The 27,226-nt window shown below is 40.0% G+C and overlaps 1 protein-coding gene across 3 annotated transcripts in view; it reads left to right on the plus strand.

Annotated features, from left to right (window-relative positions):
- ZHX3 (zinc fingers and homeoboxes 3) overlaps nucleotides 1-27,226 on the plus strand; it is a 137,555-nt gene that overhangs the window by 52,467 nt on the left and 57,862 nt on the right. For 2 of the 3 annotated variants that reach the window (XM_033094611.1, XM_033094610.1), the window contains exon 2: nucleotides 18,436-18,552. The gene's annotated coding sequence lies outside the window, so the exon portion shown is untranslated. The remainder of the gene's footprint in view (nucleotides 1-18,435; nucleotides 18,553-27,226) is intronic. The other variant, XM_033094613.1, reaches the window with a different exon arrangement.

Here is a 27,226-nt window from a genome sequence, read left to right on the forward strand (position 1 = left end):
GGAGTGGTATTAATAGTCACCTATGGAAAATTTTGGGCCGTCTCTGTAAGTACAGTTTTTTTCCCCCAAATATCATTCTGGTCAGCTGAGACTTGTCTTTTGCAGTCCAGTTTTTCTGCCTGTGGACCTCCAATTTGTCACTCTTCTGGCAAACTTTGGCATTGGCTGGGGAAACATCCCAAGATCTTTTTAGTTTTCTAAATTAGTAGTTAACATTAAAGCACACAATTTTAACCATGTATTTATTTAGCAAGTATTTAGTAAGTGTCTATTGTGTGCAAGTTACTACTGTTCTAGCAGAAGGGATGATAGCACTGGGCAGAAAGTCACTGCCTTCAGGGAGATTTCAAATTCACGAAGGAGTGGCTGTAAAGTTGCCGTCAAACATGAAGTAAAGGAAATGAATCAGGTCTGAGGGAGATGATGAATCTGGTTTGGACATGTTGAGCTTGGGAGGCGATGGGCCATCCAAGAACAGAGATCCAGTGGGCAGCTGGCTCTGTGGTTGAGAAGAAGCTGCTTTGGGGATTGTTGGCGTATAAGGTGGGACCTGAAGCAACTGGAACAGATGTCATCAGGGGAAGTGAGTAGTCTGAGAGCAGGAGAGAATCTAGAATGGTATGATTCTTGGCACTGTTAGGACCAAATAAAAGTTTATTAATTCATTTATTTGATTAACAGATGTATTTCTTTTAGAGTAATTATGTAATAAGCCTTCCTTATTCAGTAATTGTAATATTATGAAGCAAGTACAATTACTTTGGGAGAACTAATTCTTTTCTATTACAAGGATTTGAGATGTGGAGGTTTTTGTGTAATAACCTTTTTATAGAATGATGTCAGTAATATGCAAACACACAGATACTTGTAACAGCCAAAATATACGCATGTATAAAGCTTGTCCCTTTTACCTCTCTCCTCACCCTTTACTCTATTTTTTATGACTTTGCGTGTGCAGTTCACTTTGAGGGAAGCTGTGCTCTGTGCAGAGTCTAGGTTGGAGATTGGAGAATGTGATTCCTCATGTTTGTCTTTGACTCTCAGTGACCGTAGATAGTTACATTGATGTCCAGTGAATACCTCCCTGGAGGTGTATGTGCCTTTGCTCTCAGAGGTGGGCGACCTTGCTTTATAGGAAGTCATTCAACGGCATAGTTAGTGGCAGCTGAAGCTCATGGGGAAGCTGTACTATAGCTGGACAGATGCAGTGGGTGGGGGGAGATCTCATTTCCAGGGTATAGAAAATCATTGGCGTGTGAATGCAGGCAAGTTTGTGCTGAGAGGAGAAATTATGTGATTGCACTTGGCGTTGACAGAAAATCTCAGGATTTAGAATTTAAATGAAAAATTAGCCCAGAGCAAAAGCACAGAAAGGGTAGTTGGTATTTTTTTGACAACTTGCTGATCTCCGGTCTTCCCTGTCTTGGTAAAATGGTACCCTCATGGACTTAGTTATTATGGTCAGAAACCTGGACGTCATCGTTAAGAACTCTGTCCTCACACCCACTCCGCCGGCAGGCCTGCCGATGCTACCTCCAACACAGAGAAAACACGCCTCTGCTGCCCACACCCGAGCGCAGGCCCCGGTCCCCATTGCCCAGCACTTGTGCAGGAACCTTCTGCCTTCTCTTTCGGTTTCCGCTCTTGCCTTTCTCCCCTGCATTCTACCAGAGTCATCTTTTTGGAAATGTAAATCAAATATAGATTTACTCCCCTGCTTAAAACTCTTAAATGGCTTCCTAGTGCCCTTAGAATTAAAATGTAAATGTCTGGGCAGTGGAGAAACACTGCGGCTCCAGTATTTACCACTGGGAGGTTGTACTCCCCGCTGTTCCTCCTCTGCCCTTACCTTCACCGTGGGCGCCCCATTCTTCCAGCATGCCTTCAGTCAAGGTGCGACGGGATCTACGAACACACCAACCAGGGGAAGCTGTGGAACCACATCAAGCATAGGTATGAGAACCGGTAGTTTCTCGGAGGCCCCCATCCAGGCCAGAAGGACCAGGTTCCCATCCAGGCCCCCGTCCGGGCCAGGAAGACCAGGTTCCCATCGAGGCCCCCATCTGGGCCAGAAGGACCAGGTTCCCATCCAGGCCCCCGTCCGGGCCAGGAGGACCAGGTTCCCATCCAGGCCCCCATCCGGGCCAGAAGGACCAGGTTCCCATCCAGGCCCCCAACCGGGCCAGAAGGACCAGGTTCCCATCCAGGCCCCCGTCCGGGCCAGAAGGACCAGGTCACCCGCCAGCTGTGTGCCCAGAGCCAGGGCCTCAGCTTGCAGATGACACTCACAGCACTCTCCATGGACCACCTTCAGCTCTTGGCAAGAAATGGCTTCACCTGGCAGACTCTTTAACCTCTGCTCTGTTGGGAGTATGTTTAGTCCGTCATCAACAAATAAATGTAAATTGTCCTTGAGAAAAAAACCTTTTCATTCCCCATCTTGGTCTGCAAGGCTGTGTGTGACATACCCTGGACTAACTAACATCAGCTTGAACCCTCTCACCTCCACTCAGCACCGTCCATCCAGTTCCTGGAGGAGGCCATCCTTTTATCCTTTTAGAATCTAACATTTTCTGTAGACATCAAAATAGAAATAGCACCGATGTTTCCTCCACAAATAGGAAGACTGTCAAACTGTGTCTGCTTTTTCCTACTCTTCGTTCCCAGATTTTTTTCAAAGTTTCTGATTAATTGTCTACATTATGCCTGTTTTCTTTCAAGAATTCTTCTTACCAATTGCATTGCACTTCACATTCTATTTGATCAATAATTGTCCAGATTTAACTATAAGCTTTACTTATTTCTTTGATGAACACTGCTTCTTATATCCCAAGAAAGAATTTCTGAAATTCAGATTTAATTTTGCTACAATACATCTTTGAATCTCTTCTCCACACCCGTCTTCCTCGCCCCACCCCCGCCCCACCGCTCCGAAATGCATGGATGGTGAACTTCATGGAGCCCTTGCGTATGCCAACATATCTTTCTTTTGTCTTTGTACTTAAATGATAGTATTGGGAGGAGGGGTATGGGATTCTAAGTCTAAAATTATTTTTCCTTCAAAACTTTGTAGAAATTGCTTCATTTGTGTTTCAGCATCTGGTGGTGTAGATAAGGTGTGTGGTGCAAATCCAGTTTTCCTTTTGCTATGGTTAGTGCTCCTGCTATCTTCCCCATCTTAGATGGCAAGAGTCTCTTTATTTTCTGCAATTTAAAAAATTTGCCAAGTTGTATTTAGGTGTGTTTTTTTTTAATATTATAAACCATTGGCAGACCCTTCAACCTAGTACAGGTCCCTTTTCAACTCAGAGAAATTTGGTCCTTTTGTTTCTTTGGTAATTTCTTTTCCTCCACCCTACCTCTTTTTTAAAAAATTAGACCTATATCCTTTCTCCCCTCATATTTCCTGTCTCTTGGTTTGGGAAAATTTATCAGTTCAATCTTTCAGATCTCTACTTGTACCTTTTGTAATGCTCCTTTTGCTTTTCAGACCTCTGTTGAGAGATTCAAAAAATAATTTTGTTTGCAGTTTTGCTTCTTTATTCCCCAGGAGTAACTTTTAGTATTGTTTTTCCTCACCCTTAGTGTTTCATAATCTTTGAAATGGTATCTTCAAAGTCTTTCAGAGAATACTAAAATTATTTTGTTTCCTTTGTTAACCCTGTGCCTCTGGGCTTAGCTCCTCTATTCAATTTGGTGTCACTTTTTAAAAGATTTTTATTAAAATATAGCTAACATACAATATTATTTTATTATATTATTGTGTACACACTAGCTCAACATTTATATACCTAAAGAAGTGATCACCATGATAAATCTAGCAACTGTCCCGCACGATCACAATATTTTTGACTATATTCCCCATGCTGTACATTACATCCTCATGACTTATTTGTTTTTTACTTAGAAATCTGAACCTCTTATTCCTTTCTAAAAATTTTTAAATTATAATCGACATTCAATATTATTTTATATTAATTTCAGATGTATAGCATAGTGGTTAGACATTTATATAATTTAAGAAGTGATCTCCCTGACTAGTTTGAGCAATATCCCATTGCATATATGTACCACCTCTTCTTTATCCATTCATCCATCGACAGACACCCAGGCTGCCTCCACATCTTGGCCATTGTAAACAATGCTGCAATGACCATACGGATGCACATGTCCCCTTGAAGTAGAGTTTTGGGTTTCTTTGGATAAATACCCTGAAGTGGGATTACTGGGTCCTTCTTTGTCTCTTGTTATAGCCTTTGTTTTAAAGTCTATTTTGTGTGGTATAAGTATTGCTACCCCAGATTTTTGTGTTTTTTTTTTTTCATTTTCATAAAATATCTTTTTCCATCCCTTTACTTTCAGTCTGTATGTGTCTTTCAATCTGAAGTGAGTCTCTTGTAGACGGTATATGTAAGGGTCTTATTTTCTTTTCCATTCAGTCACTCTATCTTTTGATTGGAGCATTTAATCCGTTTACATTAAAAGTAATTGTTGATAGACAATATATAGTAGTTATTGCCATTTTATTCATATTTTTTATTTTTCCCCCCATTTTAAGTGCCTCTGAGATTCCTTGTAATTTGGGTTTGATGTTGATGAACTCCGATAGTTTTTTCTGTTTGGGAAGCTCTTTATCTGTCCTTTGATTCTAAATGATAGCTTTTCTAGGTAATCTTGGTTGTAGGTCCTTGCTTTTCATTACTTTGGATATTTTGTGCCAATCCCCTCTGGCCTGCAAAGTTTCTGTTGAGAAATCATCTGATAGTCTTGTTGAAAAATCATCTGATAGTCTTATAGGAGCTCCCTTGTATGTAACTGTTATTCTCTTGCTGTTTTTAAGATTCTTTCTTTGTCATCAACCTTTGGCATTTTAATTATGATGTATCTTGGTGTGGGCCTCTTTGGGTTCATCTTGTTTAGGACTCTCTGTGCTTCCTGGGCTTATATATTTATTTCTGTTGACAGATTAAGGAAGTTTTCTGTCATTTCTTCAAAAAGGTTTTCAATTCCTTGCTCTCTCTCTCCTTCTGGTACCCCAATGATGTGAATGTTGTCCCAGAGGCCCCTTAAACTATTCTCATTTTTTCAGATTATTATTTTTTATTTTTTGCTATTCTGTTTGGGTGTTTTCTGCTACATTATCTTCCAAATTGCTGATTTAAACCTCTGCTTTATCTAATCTAATTAGATCTCATTTCCCTCTAATGTATTCTTCATTTCAGTTATTGTATTCTTTATTTCTGATGGATTCTTTTTTGTTTTCTATCTATATTTTAATTTTTCTTGTCTCTTTATTGAAGTTCTCCCTGAGTTCATTGAGCATCCTTATAACCAAAGTTTTGAACTGTGCATCTGGTAGATTGCTTGTCTCCATTTTGTTTAGTTTTTTTAATGGAGCTTTGTTCTATTCTTTCATTTGGGACATGTTTCTTTGTCTCCCCATTTTGGCTGTATTCCTGTGTTTGTTCCTATGTACTAGGTAGGGCTGCTATGTCTCCTGGTCTTAGAACAGTGGCCTTATGTAGTAGGTGTCCTGTGGGGCCCAGTGGCACAGTCTTCCTGGTCATCTGAGCTGGGTGCTCCATGTGTGTCCCTTGTGTGGGTTGTGTGTGCCCTTCTGTTGTAGTTGAGCCTTAGTTGCTGTTTGCACATCAATGAGAGGGATTGGTCCTTGGGCTGATTGTTTGTGAGGACTGGCCATGACTACAGTGAAGGAGTTGTAGTGCAGGGGCTGACCCTACAGAGCAGGATTCGCTTTAGCAGGGCTCTGGTGCCTGCCCCATGTGCTCTTTGAGTGTGTCGTCCCCAGAGGTGTCTGGGTAATGCTCCAGCTGAGTCTGAAACTGGCCACTGGGCATACCAGCCCTGGGGCCTTCTTGGAGAAGGTCCACCACAGGCCAAGTTTAGCCCCAGCGTGTGCCCTGCCCAGGGCCACCTGGCATGAGCCACAAAGCAATCCAGAGATGGCCACAACCCACAGTGGGCTTGGAGGTGCCTTTAGAGGCCAAGCCACAAATTGAGGCTGGCTCTTGCTAGTGCTGGGCTTAGGGCTGCTCAGCCAGAGGTATGGGACACACTGAAGTCAGATGTGCTTGTTTGGGTTTTGTGAACCTTTGAAAGATTTTAGGACAGTCCGCAGCATGCACTGAGGCAGGTTGTTTATACAGATAAGCCACTGGATGCGGCTTGAGTGGGTCTGAAAGTTGAGTGGGGTGGGGTCGGGTCTCAGGGAACCAGGGCGAATGAATGGTGTTGGACAGGTTGATGGAGACTCAGGTATGGCAGCTGCCTGCGTTCACATGCCAGGATGGGGGAGAGCTCAACAAAGAAACAGTGGCTTCCATCAGCTCCTCCATCTGGGAGAAAACTACCCCTCCATCCCTCAACCTGAAGCCAGATAATTCAGTTCCTCCTCATATGTCCCTGATGCCTTTTGAGCTGCTGCCCCAGCACTGGAGATCAGAGTGAATGACACCCTCTGAGAGTAAGGCCATGCATGGGCCCTTTAAGAGGAGTGCCTGTGATTGCAGCCACCCTAGTCTCACTCAGCCCCAATCTCCACTTGTTTTTGCAACCAAAATTTATGGGGACTTCTCTCCCTGGCACTGAAACCCTGAGCTGGGGAGCCTAGTGTGGGGCTAGGACTCCTTGCTCCTCTGGAGGTGGGGGTGGGGACTCAGCAGCCAAGATAACCCTCCAGATTTTTAATGGTCACACGTGGGTGTGGGACCAGCCCGTTTTGCATCTCTCCCCCTTCTACCAGTCTCAAAGTGGCTTCTTCTGTATGTCTTTAGTTGTAGGACTTCTGTTCAACTAGGTTTCAGGCAATTCTGAATAATGGTTTTCTGTAGTTTAGTTGTAATTTTGATATGGTCCTGAGAGGAGGTAAGCACAGCATTTACCTACTCTGCCATCTTGACCAGGTTTTGGTGTCACTTTTAAATCTACTGTTTTCTTAGTTGGTTTTCTGTTCACATTTATAAATGATGATCCCAATCAGTGGTTTTCAATCCTAAGTGTGTATTAAAATATCTGGAAAGCATATAAATACTAATTTCCCATCCCTCTATAAATGCTGATTCAGTGGATTGGGGTGGGGCCCATGCAATTGGTAGTTTTTAAATTTCAGTTTTTACCACAATGCAGTTTTATTTTTATTTATTTTTATTGAGGTATAATTCATATAGAACAGTTAGTTTCAGGTGTACAATATAATGATTTGATATTTGTATCTATTGCAAAATTATCACCATAGTAAGTCACCATGCAGTTATAAAGTTTTTTTTTTTTTTTTTTTAAGATTTTATTGGGGAAAGGGAACAGGACTTTATTGGGGAACAGTGTGTGCTTCCAGGATTTTTCCAAGTCAAGTTGTTGTCCTTTCAGTCTTAGTTCTGGAGGGTGCCGTTCAGCTTCAAGTTGTTGTCCTTTCAGTCTTAGTTGTGGAGGGCGCAGCTCAGCTCCAGGTCCAGTTGCCATTGTTAGTTGCAGGGGATGCAGCCCACCATCCCCTGCAGGAGTCGAACCAGCAACCTTGTGGTTGAGAGGACGTGCTCCAACCAACTGAGCCATCTGGTCATTCAAGTTGTTTCTTTCTTGTGATGAAGACTTTTAAGATGTAATCTCTTAGCAACTTTCAAATATGCAATATAGTACTATTAACTATAGTCACCTTGCTAAACATTACATCTCTGTGACTTGTTTATTTTTTAACTGGAAGTATGTACCTTTTGACCCCCTTCAGCCATTTCACCCCTCTCCTCCAACTCTGGCAACCTGTCAGTCTGTTCTCTGTATCTATGAGCTTCTTGTTTGTTTGTTTCTTTTTAGATTCCACAGGTAAGTCAGATCATACAGTGTTTGTCTTTCTCTGACTTATTTCACTTAGCATAATGCCTTCAAGGTCCATCCGCATTGTCACAAATGGCAAGATTTCATTCTTTTTTATGGCTGAGTAACGTTACTTTACACACACACACACACACACACACACACACACACCACATTTTCTTTATTCTTCAGCCATCAATGGACACTTAGGTTGTTTCCATATCTTGGTTATTGTAAGTAATGATGCAATAAATATGGGGGTGTCTACAAGGTGTGACAATTAAGTTCGCGAACTTGTTGCAACGATGTTGCTAAACTTTTTTGATATCAGAGGGATTATTCATTATGAATTTGTACCAACTGGACAAACAGTTAACCAAGTTTACTATTTGGAAGTGCTGAAAAGGCTGCGTGAAAAAGTTAGGCTACCTGAACTTTTTGCCAACAATTCACTGCTCTTGCATCACGACAATGCACCAGCTCACACGGCACTGTCTGTGAGGGAGTTTTTAGCCAGTAAACAAATAACTGTATTGGAACACCCTCCCTACTCACCTGATCTGGCCCCCAATGACTTCTTTCTTTACCCAAAGAGAAAGGAAATATTGAAAGGAAGTCATTTTGATGACATTCAGGACATCAAGGGTAATATGATGACAGCTCTGATGGCCATTCCAAAGAAAGAGTTCCAAAATTGCTTTGCAGGGTGGACTAGACTCTGGCATCGGTGCATAGCTTCCCAAGGGGAGTACTTCGAAGGTGACCCTAGTGATATTCAGCAATGAGGTATGTAGCACTTTTTCTAGGATGAGTTTGCAAACTTAATTGTCTGACCTGGTATATCTTTTTGAGTTAGTCTTTTCTTTTCTTTTCTTTTCTTTTTGTATAAATATCCAGAAGTGGAATTTTTAAAAATGTTTTGAAGAACCTCTATATTGTTTTCCATGGTGACTGCACTGGTTTCCCTTCCCACCCAGCAGTGCACAAGGGTTCTCCACATCCTCACCAGTCCTTGTTATTTCTTTTTGATAATATCATGCATAATATAACATAAGACTGGGTCGCATATTAATTTTTGCTCCAAAAGACGCATTAGAGCTGATGGTCCAGCCAGGTCTTATTTTCAGGGAAAGACGGTAACAGGTTTGAGGCGATACCTCGTTGTGGTTTTGATTTGCATTTGCCCGATGATTAGTGATGTTGAGCATCTTCTCATGTACCTGTTGGCCATTTGTATGTCAGTGGATATTTTTTACAAGCTCCCCAGATGATTCTGATATGCAACCTGAGTTGAGAATCTTGGTTATGTGATGAGAGCGGTAACTGTAGCAGGTTTCCTGAGCACAAGTAGGAATTGTTTTTCCAGGAGTAAGTTGAAGAGTACAGGAGCCCTGCTCCTGCTCTACTGAGTTGCCAGGCTGTCCCTCCAGGGTGCTGGGAGGGTGTGTGCCTTGTGCTTTGAGGTGCTGTTTCTCCATCCACTAGTGCTGCCACTCATGTGGGTGGTCCCTACTGCCAACCCCCCACTTTCTTATAGACAGCTATTCTTACACTTTCGCCTTTCTCAGAACACTGAAGGAGGCAGCTGTCACCCAGACCTTTAATTATCCTCCTGACAATCCCTGGACAACTTCCACTTCCATATCCAGCTTTCACTGTTGCCGAGTTTGGGTATGTTTCCACCCAGGGTTCTCTTGGGAACACTCACATTTTTAGGAATCTCTGTTTTTGCTGGTTCAAGTTGAAGGTTCTAGGTGGTCAGCACCGCCGTCGTTCAGTTCTGATGGCTTTTTTTTTTTTTTTGCCAAGAATTCCTCAGTATTCTTCTGATGGCATCTTTCCTGTTTATCCTGTGCTACTATGGATTTATTCTTATTTTTATATTTTTATAATATATGTTCTTACTGTTATAATAAAAAATTGAATAGTCTTTTATATTTGTCATTTTAAGGAAGGGGAGAAGCACATTCAAATGATCCGTCATTTGTCATGAACCAGAAGTTCCCCAAACACTTTTTGGTTACCTCTGAAAAGTGCCAGATAGCCAAGGAATTTAGAAGACTGTTCATAGAAGAGGAACTACTAATATAAGTGGTTTAACCAAATGAAAAACTACTTATTCCATTAACAGAAAATGCATTTAAAGTTGTAAGATACCATTTTCACATATCAAATTAGCAAAGCGTGTGTTTTGTGGAGAGTTGTAGTGGGAGATGTGGTGGGAAACTTATGAGGGGTGGGGAGTGTGTGTATGTGAGAGACAGAGAAAGAGAATTTAATGCTGGTGAGGATGTAGAAGCTCAGACATTCTTACATACTGCTTGGGGATTGCAAATCGATATAACTCTCAGTGCAGTTTGGCAGTATGGGCCTTAAAAATATTCATACTTTTTGATCTGGGGATTCAAATACTGGCAGTCTATCCCATGGAAATAATCTTAGGTTAAGACAGTAATTTATACTCAGAGATGTTTATTTCCACATTATAAAGGAACTAAAAACAAAAACAAAATGAACATGTTCAAGTGACTGACACTAAGCAGCTATTAAATTATGGTGCATCTATGTAGCTAACAAAATTCTACAAACAAAATGAAGCTAACAAAAATCAATGTTTAGAGAGAGGCTTTTAATGACAGAGGGGAAATGCTCATGTAGTTTTTAATGATGCTAAGTGAAAAAAAGACATATTCTAAAACATTTAAACAGAATATCAATTCTATAAGAAAAATGCATGTGCAAAGAAAAGTAAAAATTAACAGTAGTGATTGTTTTTATCAACTGGATTTATGTGAGTTTTTCCCCCTATAGTCTTATATTCTTCTGTATTTTCCACATTTCTGCAATAAGTATATTATGATCAGGGGGGAAAATCAATATATTTTAATTGCCATGCTGTCTCACAGAGAATAAAAATGGCCAATAATTTCATGAACGTATTTAACCTCACTAGTTATTTAAAAATGTGAAGAAAGCTGAGTGACATGGAAAATGTTTGTTTCATATATTTAAGTGAGAAAAAAATAACAATACATACACTATGATCCCAATTTGTTAAACTTGTGTGTGCGGGCATGTCTGTGTGTATCAAAATGTTAACAGTGCTTATCTCTGAGTGGTGGATATTTTTCAGATGTCTTTTGATTTTCTTCTTTATGCTTATTATTTGGATTATGTGACTTTTCTCCCCTTATAATCTTATCTACTCTTATGTATTTTCCAGTTTTCCTATAGTGAATGTGTATTGCTCTTAAAATTATGGGAATTTTTTTCATACATTAAAAAATGTCAAATTACTTTTTCCATCCTCTATACTATACTTTCTACTCTTAAAACATACTTAAAATATTTAACTTGGATGTTAGAGTAAGAGAAATTTTAAGGAATTCTTTATGTAATTCAGTCTTAAGAATGAAATGAATACATTAATATAAATTTCTATAGTGCTTTAAAGAGATTTATCTTTGTTTTGTCTAAAGAAGTGTATTTGATTTCTTCAAATATTTTGCCTTTCTCAAAATATTAGGCACATAGGTGCAACATGATGGATAATTGCCTTTTTGCCCTTTCTTATAAAGACTTCTGAACTTCTTTATTTCTAAAAATTGAGATATAATTTACATGCAGCAAAATGTACAGATTTTAAATGTATAGTTCAGTAAGTTTTAACAAATTTTTATACCCATGTAAGTACTACACCAATCAATATATAGAATAGTTTTGACTCCAGAAAAGTTCCCTTATGCTCCCTTCCTGTCAGTCTTTATCACCCAAAGGTAATCTCTGTTCTGAGTTTTACCACCATAGATTAATTTTTTTTCTAGAACTTCATATAAACAGAATCATATAATATGTTCTTTCATGTCCAGCTTCTTTTGCTCAACGTGATTTTGAGATTCATCCATATTGTGTGTATCAGAAACGTATTCTTTCTTTTTAATTGCCCAGTAGTATTCCATTGTATGAACCACCATTTCTTTATCCATTCTCATGCTGATAAACGTGTAGGATGTGTCCAGGTTTGGACTATTTCAGAATCAGGGATGGTTAGTTTGGAGCTGGGTCATAAACCGCCCCCAGCATGCCACCCTGCTCCTCTTTTCCTGTCTAGCAGTGCTTGCAAATCAGGCATTTGCCGACATTTAAGGGCCTGTTTCCAGGAGCTTACAACTAAGACCACCACAAAGAGAGCAGAGAACAAAACTAAAGTGGGCCCCGCCAAGTCCAGGACAGATGCCGCAGGAGTTTAGCTCCTGGATGCAGAGTGGCAGGCCTACAAATGAACAGGAAGCTCTTTTTACAGAAAGAAACAAAAGAAAGAAAAACTAAGCAGTGAAAGAGCTACGGGTGCCCAGTCAGGGCAAGAGAGCTACTAATGTTAATACTGGAACCAAATCCCAGCAGGTGTTTGAGGAGACTCAGAATGCTGAGTGCTGCCTACACTGGGAGTGGGGTGGGGGTGCTTCCTCACCCAGCTGGCCCTGCAGTGCCCATCGGGGCTCCTGCTGCTAGAGCTTCTGGGGTAAGGACTGCCAGGATGACCTGAAGCATGCTCTGCGGCCCCTGCTCCTCTTCCAATACAGGCTACATAAAAACCCACAGCCTCTTGGAGCACAGGCTTTGATAACTGGAAAAGGACGCCCCCTAGACCCCAGTGGCTAGCCTGCCCTCAGGTATTCCGTGTATTCCCCAAGAGCAGAAATTGTGAATTCTGGGTTTGGGAAGTCGAGGATGTCTCTCTCTCTCTCTCTCTCTCTCTCTCTCTCTCTCTCTGACGGAATAGAGCACAGCACCCTTCCCCCCCACCGCCACCTCATTCCTTGCAGACTGCATTTCCCCCTTGCCACCACCAGCCAAGGAGAAGAGGCCTTTATCCCATTTCCTCGGGCACTGCCCCTTTACCCCACCTGTCCCCTGAATCTTGACACAGAGTTCACGGTGACTGCATGCAAACAGAGCTGAGGAAGTGTGGAGGGAGAGGTCCACTTCTTCAGTTAGCTTGCTGAAAACACTCTTAGCCAATGGGAAACAGTGTGGACGCTGAAGACAGGGCCCTCATCGGGCGCTGGCAGGGTTATAGAAGAGGGCGCCCTCTCCACCTGCCATGTTATAAGGGCTTTCCAGTTCTGGAAGAATTCATGGCAAAACTCATGCCACGAGAGCGTCTACCACACACGTCACACGGACCAGCTTTGCTGACAGCTGTCCTAGAAGGTGCTCTGATGCTCGGCGGAGGGCTCAGCCCGCAAGCAGTCCACTGGACTGTTTCTTCCCGGGGCTGCTGTTGGCGGCTGCCTTACTGCACCGGGGTCTTACCTGCTTATCTTCTGGCCCCTTCTTGCCCAGCTCTGTTTTTATCCTTGTCCCTTTTCCTTGCCCCCTTCAACAGACTTTGTGGTTAAAAAACAAAACAAATACAGACCTTCTAACTTTGCATTAGCGAACGTTCCTGCCAAGGCAATGACCCTGAGCACCTGCCAGAAGATATTTTTATTGTCTTTGGTTTCATTATAGATGATAAAAATACACGGAATTGGATTTCTTTTTCCCGGGATTTTGACTGTTAGTTGTTTATTTCAACACCAGATAGTAATTTCTGATTGAAGTTATTTATAAGCAGTTTGATTCTTAAAACGCTTTTTGATGTTGCTGGATCACCTTGCACCGAAAGTCTCACGTGACACATAGGTTGGGAGGAGGTCTGAGCTGGAGCTTTGGAAAGTTTCCACCGAACATGGGGACTGAAGCAATCACAGCCCCTCAGACTAATAATCTCCTGGTCTCAAAATGACTTTTAGTTTGGGGGAATATATAATTTCCTTGAAATTGCTAGTCTTAGAAAAAGCCACAGTTATTTTTCCTGGGTTACTTATGTTGTCTTCAGTTCTAATTTTGATGTGAGAGCAAAGAACAGATTGTGTCCAGCCAAGTTACATTTATAACTTCAAACAATTGTTCTCTCATAGAATAGCAAAAAAGTGTATAGAAAAAAATACTTTAAAAGTCTTCTTCCCTTCCCTCCCAATTATAGTTGACACTTCAAGCTAACACTAAGAAGTGTGTTTGAGCACAGTCTTTGGGAAAGTAGCTAGAGTTTCCTATCAATTTTGGGGAATTTGAACTATGTGAAAGAGAATTCACGATACCATTCTATGAAGTCTGTTCAACAAGTTACTCTTTTCAGTGAACATACAAGGCTCATGAGTATCAGTTCCTTTACTAGGAACTGAAGGTGATAAAAATCCTTGAGTTCTGACCTTTTCCATAGATAAAAGCAAAGAGTAAGACCCTGAATAATTGACACTCTGGAATATAAATATTGGACTCTCCATGGCAAGTGTAAACTTCATATTTGTGAATTACGCCTGGGTGTTTGTAGATGACCACAGAGATATACACAACTAAAAGAAGTTATTGCATGACTTTATCAAGCACATTTTAAGGTAACTTAAAATTACACCATGGAATGGAAAGCTATCCCATGTTCATGGTTTGGAAGACTTGATATTATAAAGATGGCAATATTACCCAAAGCAATCTACAGATTCACTGTAATCGCTACCAAAATCCTGGCAGCCTCTTTTGCAGAAATGGAAAAGTTGATCCTAAAATCCATATGGAATTGCAAGGAACTTTGAATAGTAAAAACAGTCTTGAAAAATAATGCTGGAGGACTCATGCTTCCCAATTTTAAAAAGCTACAATAATCAAAGTAGTGTGGTACTGGCATAAAATAGACATATAGATTAATGGAATGGAATTGAGAGTCTAGAAATAAACCCACACATCTAAGCAATTGATTTTTGACAAGGATGCCACGACCATTCAATGGCTGAAAGGACAATTTCTTTAACAAATGGTACTGGGACAACTAGATATCCACATACAAAAGGGTCAAGTTAGATGCCAATCTCACACCATATACTAAAATTAACTCAAAATGGATCAATTGTAAAACCCAAAACTCTTAGAAGAAAACATAAGCCTAAATATTCATGACCTTGGACTTGGTAATGGATTCTTAGAAATGACCTCAAAGGCACAAGCAACAACAGCAATAAAAATAGATCAGTTGGACTTCATCAAAGTTTAAAATTTTTGTGCAGCAACGGACACTATTAAAAAAGTGGAAAGGCAGTCTACAGAATGGGAGAAAATGATTTTCAAATCTGATAAGGGCCCAGTTTTCATAATATATTTTTTTAAAAAAACTCTTACAACTCAAAGACAGAAGGCAAACAACCCAATTAAAATATAGGCAAAGACTTGATTGGACATTTCTCTAAAGGCGATATGCGTATACAAATGGGCAACAAACATGAAAATATGCTCAGCATCATTGGTCGTAAGGAAATGCAAATCACAAATGCTCTGCAATACCATCTCACGCCCAATGGTAGCCAATTATGGGATGGCTATAAGTTTAAAACACTCAAACAAACAGAAAATAAAAAGTGTTGGTGAGGATGTAGAAAAATTGGAACCCTCTTGCTTTGTTGGTGAGAATGTAAAATGCCGTAGTCACTGGAAAATAGTTTGGCAATTCCTCAAAAACTTGAATATTGAATTACCATATGTTGCAGCAATTCTATGTCTATACCCAAAATAATTGAAGACAGGTATTCAAACAAATACTTACACACCGCTGTTCATCGCAGCACTATTCACAGTTGCCGAAAGGTGGAAAACACCCAAATGTCCATCAGTGGATGAGTGGATGGACAAAATGTGATGTATCCATACAATGGAAGATTTTTCAGCCATCAAAAGGAAAGAAGTAAAAAAAAAAAAAAAAAAAAGGAATGAAGTATTGATACATGCTACAACGTAGAAGAACTTCAGAACATCATGCCAAGTAAAAGAAGGTTGACACAAAAGGTCACATATTGTATGACTGCATTTACATGAAATATCCAAAACGGTAAATCGATAGAGACAATAAAACATATTAGTGGTTGCCAGGGGCTAGAGCAGGGAAATGGTAGTGACTGCTTTAATGAGGTCAAGATTTCAGTATGGGGTGACTGAAATGGTTTGGAACTAGGTAGAGGTGACAGTTACACAACATTGTGAATGTACTAAATGCCACTGAATTGTATCTTTTAAAATGGTTAATTTTATGTGATGTGAATTTCACCTCAGTTTTAAAAAATTACATCATCTAGTTTTTGTGATATCATAAATAACTGTGGTTTTGTTGTCATAGTTACCTGTGACTGTTGGAACCCATGTGCTTTGTAGCATTAATTCATTGGAAAAGTTCTTTGCACCTGTGGGCAGGAAAACTCAAAGATGGATGATCCCAAGTGGGTTTCTTTCTTAAATAACAATTAAGGGATATAGTTTTGCTTTTTCATTTTGATAGTGTAGAAGCTGGTAAGACTTCTACCTTAAATGGGTTATTTAAAAATATGATCTAGACTGATATTGGTTGGTTTCTTTTAATTTGAAAAAGCCTGTTTTAAATAACTTCATATTATTTGGAGATGGAGCAGCTTTTAGTTTCATGAAAATTAATAGTAATTTTTAAAGAATCTAGGATATACCTATGGAATTGCAGTAAGGTTTTTCTGATGGTTTGCTATGTTGCACTGTTAGAGATTTTTGTGACACTTTCTAAAACCACTACAAGTGCTTTTTATTGACAATGGAATTGGTGTTAGGAATAAAAACTCAGTTTAGATCAGTCAAGCAAGTTTGTGCAAAAACTGAAAACCTTCGTTTCTTAATTTTATCTTACACCTGTTTTGTTTTTTGAAGGAGGGACTTTAGGTTCGATTCTGGCTAAAGATCTGAGACTGAGAAGTGCTTCAGAAAGGTAGAAGTGATTTGCCAGTGATCAGGAAGCTTTTCTTTATGAATGAAGTTCATGTTTCTGCCCCTGTGTTATATGTGGACTTGTTTTTCCAGCACGTGTTATATATGCTAGTTTTCTTGCACACTCCCACCTGGTTCCTCTTGTGATCCAAAATATGCCATCCAGGCTGTGAGTTTGTAGACATGAAGCAAACAAAGCAAATGGGTTTGTAGTGGAGTGAACCCACAGCTTTTGCCATTGTTAATGTGCCGGTCAACCGAACTGGAGAGTAAAGGAAGAAATGCCTTGCTTGAGTGAGGGTCTTGTGATTTGAAAGTCAGAAGGAATCTGGTAAGCATAGCCAAATATCTGGGATAAATATAATAAGCTGAAGTAGTGGGTGAATGTGAGCGCGTGTTCAGCTTAAAGTACTTATTGCCTCCGACTTCTGTAAAATTAAGATTTCCTTTTTGTGATGTGCACTGGATAATTTTTTAAAATAAGAAAAGGTCAGTTTTTAAGTTGTGAAGAATTAAAAGTCAAGCTTTTCGGTAAAGTATTAACTAGGGAAATTTTCCAACAAGGGTTAATTTTCATAGACACTGAGCTACTTCGTATCCCATGACAGAAGAAAGTGCAGTAGTAAGTGGGTGAGACTTCAGCTTGCTGCAAGATTCCATTTGCCCAGAACCCCTGCGTACATTTCTTCGCACGATTTACTTAACCTTTCTGTGCATTGGTTTCCTCACCTGGGCAATTAAAATAATAGAATGTACCTCACAGTGTTGTTATAAAGATTGAATTAGTTCATTAATGTAGTTAAAGCTTAGAACAGTGGCTGACAGAGTCGAAGCTGGCTGTGTCTATATTAAAGACATAGGAATGCTGGTGAGAGATAACTCGGAGGTGCTTTGATGACGGGTGCTTTTCTGAGGGGCACACCTGTTCACATTCACAGATGCTCGTAGTCCCCACCCTTTCTAGTGGGGACTGGTGATGCACTGTTCTGTCTGAGGTTCTGAGCCCTCTGGTGCACTCTCTTTAGGGCCATTGTACTGCTAATGGGCGTCTCAGCCAAGCAGAATGCTTTGGGAAAGAAGTAAAGAATTCAAAAGCATGGTTTTTCAACGGCTTCACAAGTAATTTTAAGATCTCATGAAGCATCTCTGGTGGTTTGTTGAAAACATAATCACTGTCTCATTCATTCACCAGGAGTTACTGTGTGCCCATCATTGGCACTGGGCAGAAGGGCATGACATAGGAGTAAGGGTCAGAGACAGAGGTGAACATAGCATAGTTCTTTGGCCTGGAACTCACAGCCTAGACCATTTTTGGTACCCCTAGAATCCATGCCAGGAAGCCCCAGGGCTTAGAATGGAAGAGCTTCAGAAAAGAGCTCCTCCGTAATGGTGTGCATCCTCGAAGGTGTGTTGCGTACACATCAGTTAGTGTATCGTTTCTGCTCAGGCCTCTCAAACTTAGCTAGGAGAGAGAGGGAGCTCACGGGTCGGAAGAGTGTTAAAGATTTTAATGAATCATCTTGCTCTGATATATTATCAGAGACAACTGAATTGGCTTTATTTCCATTTATATTTTTCAGTTTCTACTAGCATTTTTAATAGTTTTAAATTGCTAGTTTGTATTTTAATGACTTCTTTTTCTCTCCCCACCCCCTTCGCTTTTCTGTTTGTGTATAGTTCTGGTGAAAATGAATGAGGAAAGGAGATTGATGAGATTGGATAACTCAGCTTCCTAGAATATACTTTATTCTTTTCTCCGTAAGTGATGATATGCTGCTTCTTTTATAGGACTGAATTGCAACTGCTGAAGCAACAAGTGAACCTTTAAAGATGCATACAGGGCTGCATAAAGTGAAGAGAGAAACTGGAGAAACCAATGAAGTAAAGAAAAAGTATGTTTCCCAGGTAAATAGCATGCTTCTGAATTTTAGCAAGTTTCTTTCATAACAATTACCATATCTTCGTAATGCCTAACTCTTTAGAGCCATATTTAGTTTCTGTATTGCTGTTAAACATTCTTTATTCTCCTCTCTGTTTTTATTGCTGAGCGCTTTGATTAAATGTTCCTTTTTTGGATTAATCTAAAAATCTGCATTAAATATGCAACTTAGGAGATTTCTTAGATCCCTTGATAGGAACCTGTTATATGTTAGGTTGACCGTTCGGTATTATGATTGTCTGTTGGGTCTGTGATGTGCCATTTACTACAAGTCAGCTTTTAGTTGGAGTGCAAAACTTACACTTCTGCTTAATTAAATGATTGACTTGAAAAATTAGGACACTAATTTGAATATCAATTTATACTAATTTGAATATTAGTTTTCCAAGCTATATTCTACAAGATATGTGACACGGCCCTCAGGAATAGGAAACATTTTTCAATGCTAAATTTAATACTCAAGACAAAGCAGACTGGCAACTAATCAATGTAAATAGACAGTCTTTACTTGATGTGCGTAAAGTTTTACTTATTTATTTGAATTGGGAACTCAATTTAGTCTCAGCCACTCGCAAGCTTAGACTTTGGGGGTTTTTGGGGTTGTTGTTAAAGTTTTTTAAATAAAGCAAATTTATTACATTACTTTTCATTATAAGTAAGAGCCTTTCTCCATCCAGTATGCTGAGTAGAAATTTCTGGAAAGAAATGGGAGGAAATGGAGTCATCTGTGGTATATAGTGCTGGAAGTTCTCTACACAGCTTCCCAACAGACAGGGCCACCTCACTCCTCCATTAGCCTGGGCCCACCCAGCCCAGGGGAATTTTCCCACAATTGTCGCTTCTGGAACTTCCCTCCTCATGGTCGATTGCAGCAGGGCCACTTATTGTTGGATATATGATATACTCCAGCTTGCTCATTCTTCAACTTGGAGTCATCAGGTTCAGTAAAAACTATTTAGTGGCCTTGTGTATCAATCATCTAAACTGAAAATGGCATAAGACAAGTTTATTTATAAGTAAACTCATACACACATTTTTTAATGCTCGTCTTCACGCTGACTCCTGCCTCAAATCTTCTCACACGTAGCCACATGGTTCCTGCCATCCTCCTTCTTCAGGTTTCTGCTGTGGGGGCAAAGGTAATGGGAAGGGCAAAGCCAAATTGGAATCACCAGGAATTTTCTGTATGTCAGTCTCTGTACCTACTACAACTTGGCAACACTGAGCCGTCTTTTCTACCTCTGGCTTACCTCATTTCTCCCACTCCACTCCTACCTATTAAATATGATGTTCTATTTATTATCTACACATCATGCTTCTTCTGTTTCACCTTTAGGATCTTTAAAAAATTTTCACTTTTAAAGGGACATACTATTTGACTCAGCAGTTGCATTTCTAGAAATTATATAACCTCAGACAAGTATGCAGGTAATCCCTGTACCACCTCAGCCTCTATTAAATCCTCGTGCATGCTTTCTATTTCAGTAGCACTTGGACAGAGACTAATTATTTCTTGCTGCCATTATTTTGTTGTGGCCATGGGTCATGTCCCCTTCTAATAACTTGGGCAACTGCTCACTTCTTTGCCTAAACTGCGGCGGACTAGAGACATTTGTGCAGTATATTCCCTTTCAGGTTTCTTCTTTTGAACTCCTGTTCCCTTGCAGCAATCTTTCTCTTCCCATTTGCGAATATCACAAATGGTTGCACTTTTTGCATTACATATTTCGATATTTAAATGACTAAACATGTAGTGGTGGTATTTCTACTTGGCTGTACGTTAGAATCACCTCAGAAGCTTTATAAAATACTAATACCTTGTCCCACTCCCAGAAGATTCTGAGGCAAGTTTTCTGGGGTGAGGTGTAGGTATCAGCATTTTAAAAAGCTGCCTGGGTGATTTTCATGTGTGGTCAAGTTTGAGGACTAGAAATACTATTGATTTTTCTATATCGGTGATGACTCTGGTCACTTTAAATGCATCATAACCGTTTACGTGATTCCTTCGGGTTTATAAGTATACAGTAGTGTTATGTGTAAAAACATTTTTCCTCTGCCTTTACCATATTTGTATTTCTTTTTTGTTTTCATGTTTCTTTGTATCGGAAGGAACTTCTGATACTATATTAACTAACAGTGATAAAATGCTTCTTCGTTTTGTGCCGGTTTTTAATGACTGCATGGCTCACTTATTCGTCAAAGCATATTGACGGTTAATTTTAAATAAATACTTTAATAATGTAAGAAAGTATACCTTTATTGTTAGTTTTAGAATTTTTAAATTAAGAATAGGCGTTGGATTTTAACAAATGAATTTTTGGTGTCTATTGACATGACACTATAAAAAATTTCAACCTATTTCTAGATTCTGTTTACTATTATTTTCTTTTAAATTTTTGAGCACGAATTCTAAGTAAGCTTTGTCTATAGTGTTCTCTTTTCATTTTCTTTAACCATTTTTTTTTTATAAGTAATATATTTGATTTATTTTATTTTTTAAAAGGTTTTATTGGGGAAGGGGAACAGGACTTTATTGGGGAACAGTGTGTACTTCCAGGACTTTTTCCAAGTCAAGTTGTTGTCCTTTCAGTCTTAGTTGTGGAGGGTGCAACTCAGCTCCAGGTCCAGTTGCCGTTGCTAGTTGCAAGGGGCACAGCCCACCATCCCTTGCAGGAGTCAAACAGCAACCTTGTGGTTGAGAGGACGCGCTCCAACCAACTGAGCCATCCAGGAGCTCAGCGGCAGCTCAAGGTGCCGTGTTCAATCTTGGTTGCAGATGCAGCCCACCATCTCTTGTGGGAGTCGAGGAATTGAACCAGCAACCTTGTGGTTGAGAGTCCACTGGTCCTTGTGGGAATCGAATCAGCAGTCTTCGTAGTTAGGAGCACGGAGCTCCAACCGCCTGAGCCACCAGGCCGGCCCTCTTTAGCCAGTTTTAGGAGCAGGTTAGTAGAATAAACTAGTAACCTATATCTTGACCTATTTTAGGCATGATTTTTGTGATGTGAATTGTTTGTTTCTGGAAAGTTTGAAAGGATTCACTAATAAACAGTCAGAGACTTGTTTTTGTGGGGGTATAGTTTTTTTATTTTATTTTAAAGATGTTGGTCTAGTTAGGTATTTTATTTTGCAATGTTATAATTTTACATTTTTAATAGAAAATCCATCTATTTAGTTTTATCCAAATTTATTAACACATACATAGTATTCCCCTACAATTTTATTGCCTCTTTTTATTTTATTTTTTTAAGTTAAAGTTTATTGGAGTGACAATTGTTAGTAAAGTTACATAGGTTTCAGGTGTACAATTCTGTAATACATCTATGTATCACATTGTATATTTGATCCCATGTATTTGATCCCTTTTATCCTCATCTACTACCCCCCTGCCCACTTACCTGCTGGTAACCACTAAACTATTGTCTTTGTCTATGAGTTTTTGTTTCTTCATTTGTTTGTCTTGTTCTTTTGTTGTTTTCAGTTTTATATCCCACATATCAGTGAAATCATGGTTCTCGACTTTTTTCTATCTGACTTATTTCACTTAGCATAATAATCTCAAGATCCATCCATGTTGTCGCAAATGGCACTATTTCATTTTTTCTTATGGCAGAATAGTATTCCACTGTGTATATGTAGCACAGTCTTCTTTATCCAATCATCTATTGAAGGACACTTTGGTTGTTTCCATGTCTTGGCCAACGTAAATAAAGCTGCAGTGAACTTCAGGGCACATATATCTTTACGGATAAAGGTTTTCAGATTTTTCGGGTAGATACCCAGGAGAGGGATTGCTGGGTCATATAGTAATTCTGTTTTTAAATTGTTATTATTTTATTATTGCCTCTTTAATGTCCTATTTTTCCAATTACATTTCCTCCTTTTTTGTAATTAAATTTACCAGTACCATCACTTTTAGTCTCTTCACAAAAACTTTTAATTGAAATACAAAACTTTAAAAGGACGAAAGGAGGTTGTGAACAGTTAGTTTCCCATTCCTGTTCCTCAGGCAATCCGTCCCTCTTTCATAGGCAGCACCTCCTGCCAATTCCTTCTCTTGTGGTCCTTCCAAAATATTTTGGTTTTTGCTTTCAAATATCTAATTCCTTTCTTTTTTAAAAAAGTTCCTCTAGGTTTCTTTCTTTCTTTCTTTCTTTCTTTCTTTCTTTCTTTCTTTCTTTCTTTCTCTCTCTCTCTCTCTCTCTCTCTCTTTCTTTCTTTTTGTCGTTTGTTTCTCAAGATTATTTGCTGCATGTTTAGGTTTTGTTTTTTTGACGATACTTAAAGCAATGCTTGTCCTCTATTTTTTTTTTCAGTCTATAGATTTCTTGTGTAGTGATTTTGGTACATTTTCTAACTTCATTATATCTTGCAAGCAAAATACTGTTGATTTTGTCTTCTGTTCAACTAATCTTGAAGGTTCTGTAACTTATGTGTAAATTTATCCTCTTTAATTTATGTTTGATATTGCATTTGTTATGTTTTCTATGTATAATTTATTTCTTAATTTTTATAATTCTTGTCTCTTTCGATTATACCTTCTGTTTAATAGAATGTTTTCCCCTTCCTTTTCACTTTTAAACAAATTTTAAAGGTGAACAAACTTTTGAATTCTCCCAATGCTAAAAATAACATATGTTTCTATATTTATTTATTATCATTAAAGCAAAAACAGGAACTTTCCTTTCCTTCCATATAAGGAAACTCAGTTTCTCCCTGTTTTGGCATTCCCTCTTCCTATTCCATAGCTACCCCCATTATTTTTTCCTTTCACATTTTACATTTGTTTGATGCGGTGCACTAATTATTTTTGGCTTCAGCCTGTTATTTATAAGTATTTTGCTCTTCTTGATTAAGTTAACAGCTACCCAGGCCTTCCTCTGAGGGGACGGACGCTGTGCCAGAATCAGGAGATACAGAGATAAAGGCCGTTCTGTCTTCAAGGTCCCCTTTCTGGCTGAGGAGGTATCTTGCATGCATATCAACCATGGCAAAAGATTGATGTGTCACGTGTGCTGGAGACACACAGGGAGGGACTGATGTTTGTTGAATCAGCGAAGGCATCCTGGGAGCTGAGTGTTACTGTACCAGTAGGGCTTTGAGAGGTAATGGATAAAGCAAAAAGGCGAAAGTGTGAAGGTACCCAAGTTCATTGCCCACGTTCATCAAAGGCTGAAGGTACCCAAGTGGCTGGAGATGAGACTGGACAAAGGAATGTTGGGGCCAGATGGTGAAGCATCTTGAGTGCCTGGCCAACAAGTTTCAGTGTGTCTCCTGTGGGCTGCACTGCTAAGGCTTCAACGTAGGGGAGGACCAGGCTCAAGGCTGTTTTTAGGACGATAACTCTGTCTGTCACGGGAAGTGGGAACTCCAGGGAGAAAGTCAGTCAGGCGGCTGTGGCAGTCATCCAGGTGAGAGATGATGGGCGCTTGAACAAGGTGGTAGCAATAGTGATGGAGAAGAGAAGATGAGTGTTTTGAGGCAGAATCTAAAGATACCAGGTAGTGTCTGACTCGGGTGAGATTAGGAATTAGAGGATGACTCAGAAAAGTTTTTTGTTTGTTTTAGGGCAGGTGATAATAGATGGTGGAAATATTGAACAGCTTGTGGAGTGGGGTAAAGTTTGTGTGTGTGTGGGGGGTGCTTAGCAGAAACTGATTTGGAGAGAGACAGAGGGGAGTTTATTTTAGGACTTGTTGAATTTAAGAAACCTTCAAGAGATCTAGAAAAACGTATCTAGAAAGAGTGGGCAGTATGGGTCGGAAACTCAGGAGAGACGTAGGGGCTGGAGATAAAGGTGCGAGACACACTTGCCCAAAGGAGGATGTCGAAGCCATAAGTGCTATCCCTTCCCGCAGGCAGAGCATGAAGACAGAAAATCAAAGGGCTCAGGATGGCTTCTTGGCAAACACCAGTCTTTATGTATAGGAAATCGCAATGTCCTGAGCACTGTAATATGTGCCCAGCATGAGAGAAGGAGAGCTTTTTCAGATGGCTTACTTTATCTTCTCAATAGCCCTGTGTATGGAAATTATTACTACCCTACTTTGTGGGCCAGGAAACTAAGGCCCTAAGGCATTGTTACCAAGCTAGTAAGTGGGATTGCAGGGCAGGCCTGGATGCGTGTCCATGCTAGAGGAAGCGGTAGGGGAGAAGCAGAACGACCTCCTACAGGGGCAGTGGCCAGCAGTGGCCGTTCACCCAGAGGTCCAATAGGATAAGGAGAAGCTAAGCCATTGGTTTTTCTCAACTAGAAAACTGATAAGGATCCCAGCATGCTCAGTTCCCACTGAGGACCAAAGTCAGCTCACACTGAAGTCAGAGAAGCTGAGGAAATGCAGCTGTTAACTGCAGCTTTTGGAGACAGCTTGGTGGTAGAGGAATGAATGACTAGGGCACCTGGTCTGGGGGTTGGGGGAGGGGTGGCATCATTTTGTTTGTTTACAGATGACAGCTTAAAGTATTCTGATTATCTTTTTTTCTTTTAGGTCATTATCTTAGTCTTGTCTTGACTCTGGGCTTCTGTTACTGAAAACAAAAAGAAATCAAAAGGAACTCTGCTGGATTCTTTTTCACATAGTCTGCTTGTTTAACTTGTTTACTTGGAGTTCTTTTCTTTTTCTCTCTTTCTTTTCTTTCTACACATTGTTTTCAGATGTTTCTAAGCTGTGTCTTAGTGACCCTCTTTCATTGCTAAATACGTGTGAGACCCTGAGAGCTCCTCTTTGGTTCTTCTTTCAGGTCTTTCCATTTTGGAAGTGGTTTTCTTCTGTCATTTGAATCTTTTGTTCAATTCAGCTTCCTCCAGAACTCTTAATTCGGAAACTGTTTCTCCTCCAGATGATAACTTGTTCTTGCATTCTTTGACAATAGGAGAGTCCAGAGCGCTAAGAACGTGCACTCTGGAACTAGACTGCCTGGGTTTAAATCCTGGTTGTACCAGCCACTAGCTGAGTGACCTTGGGCAAGTTATTTAGCTGCTTTGTGCCTCAGTCTCTTCATCTGTAAACGGGAGGCAAGACTAGTGCCTATTGGCAAGGGTTGTGATGAGGGTTAAGTGAACTGCTGCCCGTGAAGAGCTTAGACTGAGCAGTGTCCGACGCCCGTGTTCCATCCTCGTTAGCTGTTCTTGTTGTTCTGGGGGAAAAACAGTAGGAGAGGTGACCTTTTCCTGATTGTCATTTGGACCACACAAATAAGTGATACATTTACAGATTATGGGAGCTTTACTTGGTTTGGTAAACTAGAAATAGGCAAATCCTGGAAACCAAGTAGCATTCCCTCAGGTTTTTAAGCAGTTCAGCAGCGAACAATTTTAATTTCGGTCCAGATGTGGCATGTGGACTTGCAGATGTCCACTGTGTGACCTCACCTTCCCCATGGCAAGTGCTTTTTTCTTAAATACAGGCCATAAAATTTTAAATTTCTCCCTTACTAAATAGTTCTTCCACAAAACTATTTAATTTTGCTCATCCCATGTGCAAATAACAGCTGCTGGTGAATCCGCACTCAAAATGAAGTAACTTGCCTGAAGTCCGTGGTGGGCTTGGGATTTAATTAAGCCCATGGTATCTGACTCCAGTGATATTAAAAGGAAAAGAGGTTTGCTGGAATACATATACATCAAACCATAGTGCTGTTTTAGTTCAAGCTACCAAGACAAGCTACCATAGACTGGGAGGCTTATAAAGAACAGACATTTATTTCTCACAGTTCTAGTCGCTGGAAGTTGAAATTAGGGTGCCAACATGCTTAGGTTCTGGTGAGGGCTCTCTTCCGGGTTGCAGACAGCCTTTTTCTTGTTGTATCTCCTCATTTGGTGGGGAGAGAGAGCTCTCTGCGGTCACAAAGTGCTTGCAAGACAGCGGTAGTAAGGGGAAATCATATCAACCTAACCTTTTGGAGTTTTTAAGGGAAGTGAGGAGGCTTGTGAATGAGGGAGCCAGTCATTTTTTAAGAAACCTTTGACAGAATTTGCATGGTTTCAAATAAATTCCTTCAACATGTTTATTAACTATAAAAGGAAAGAAAAGGTAGTAACTTTGCAGCGGAGAAACCACCTTAACCAAGCGGTCATGGTCGACATCACCAGTAAGAAGACATAGCACCGTCACGAACCCCATGATAGGCGTACTCAGAACACATCATTTCCGGGGTATTTTTGCCCCAAATACATAACCTCAGTGTAATCATGAGAAAACAGCAGGCAGACCCAAATCAAGGGACATTCAATAAAATAACTGATTAATACTCTTAAAGGGTGTCAAGGACATGAATGGCGAGGACAGACTGAGAAACTGTAAACGGGAGGCAAGATTAATGCCTATTAGAAACTGTCACAGACTGCAAGATAACTGAGAAACAGCAACTCAGTAGAGTGGGAATCCTGGATAGGCTCCTGGAACAGCAAAGGGACATCAGGAGAAAAACTGGTGAAATCTGAGTAAGGCCTTTGTTGTAGTGAACAGTTCTGTGCCAATGATAAGATCTGGTCCTGTCCCACATACCGTAGCTGCTCGTATGGAAGATGGTCGCACTGGGCGAGCTGGGGCAGGGGTAACGGACACTGTCTGTACTTTTCTTTTTTAATTTTTTTTTTATTGGGGAATATTGGGGAATAGTTTTTCCAGGACCCATCAG

Source organism: Rhinolophus ferrumequinum, chromosome 23, assembly GCF_004115265.2.
Source record: "Rhinolophus ferrumequinum isolate MPI-CBG mRhiFer1 chromosome 23, mRhiFer1_v1.p, whole genome shotgun sequence".
Lineage (NCBI taxonomy): Eukaryota > Metazoa > Chordata > Mammalia > Chiroptera > Rhinolophidae > Rhinolophus > Rhinolophus ferrumequinum.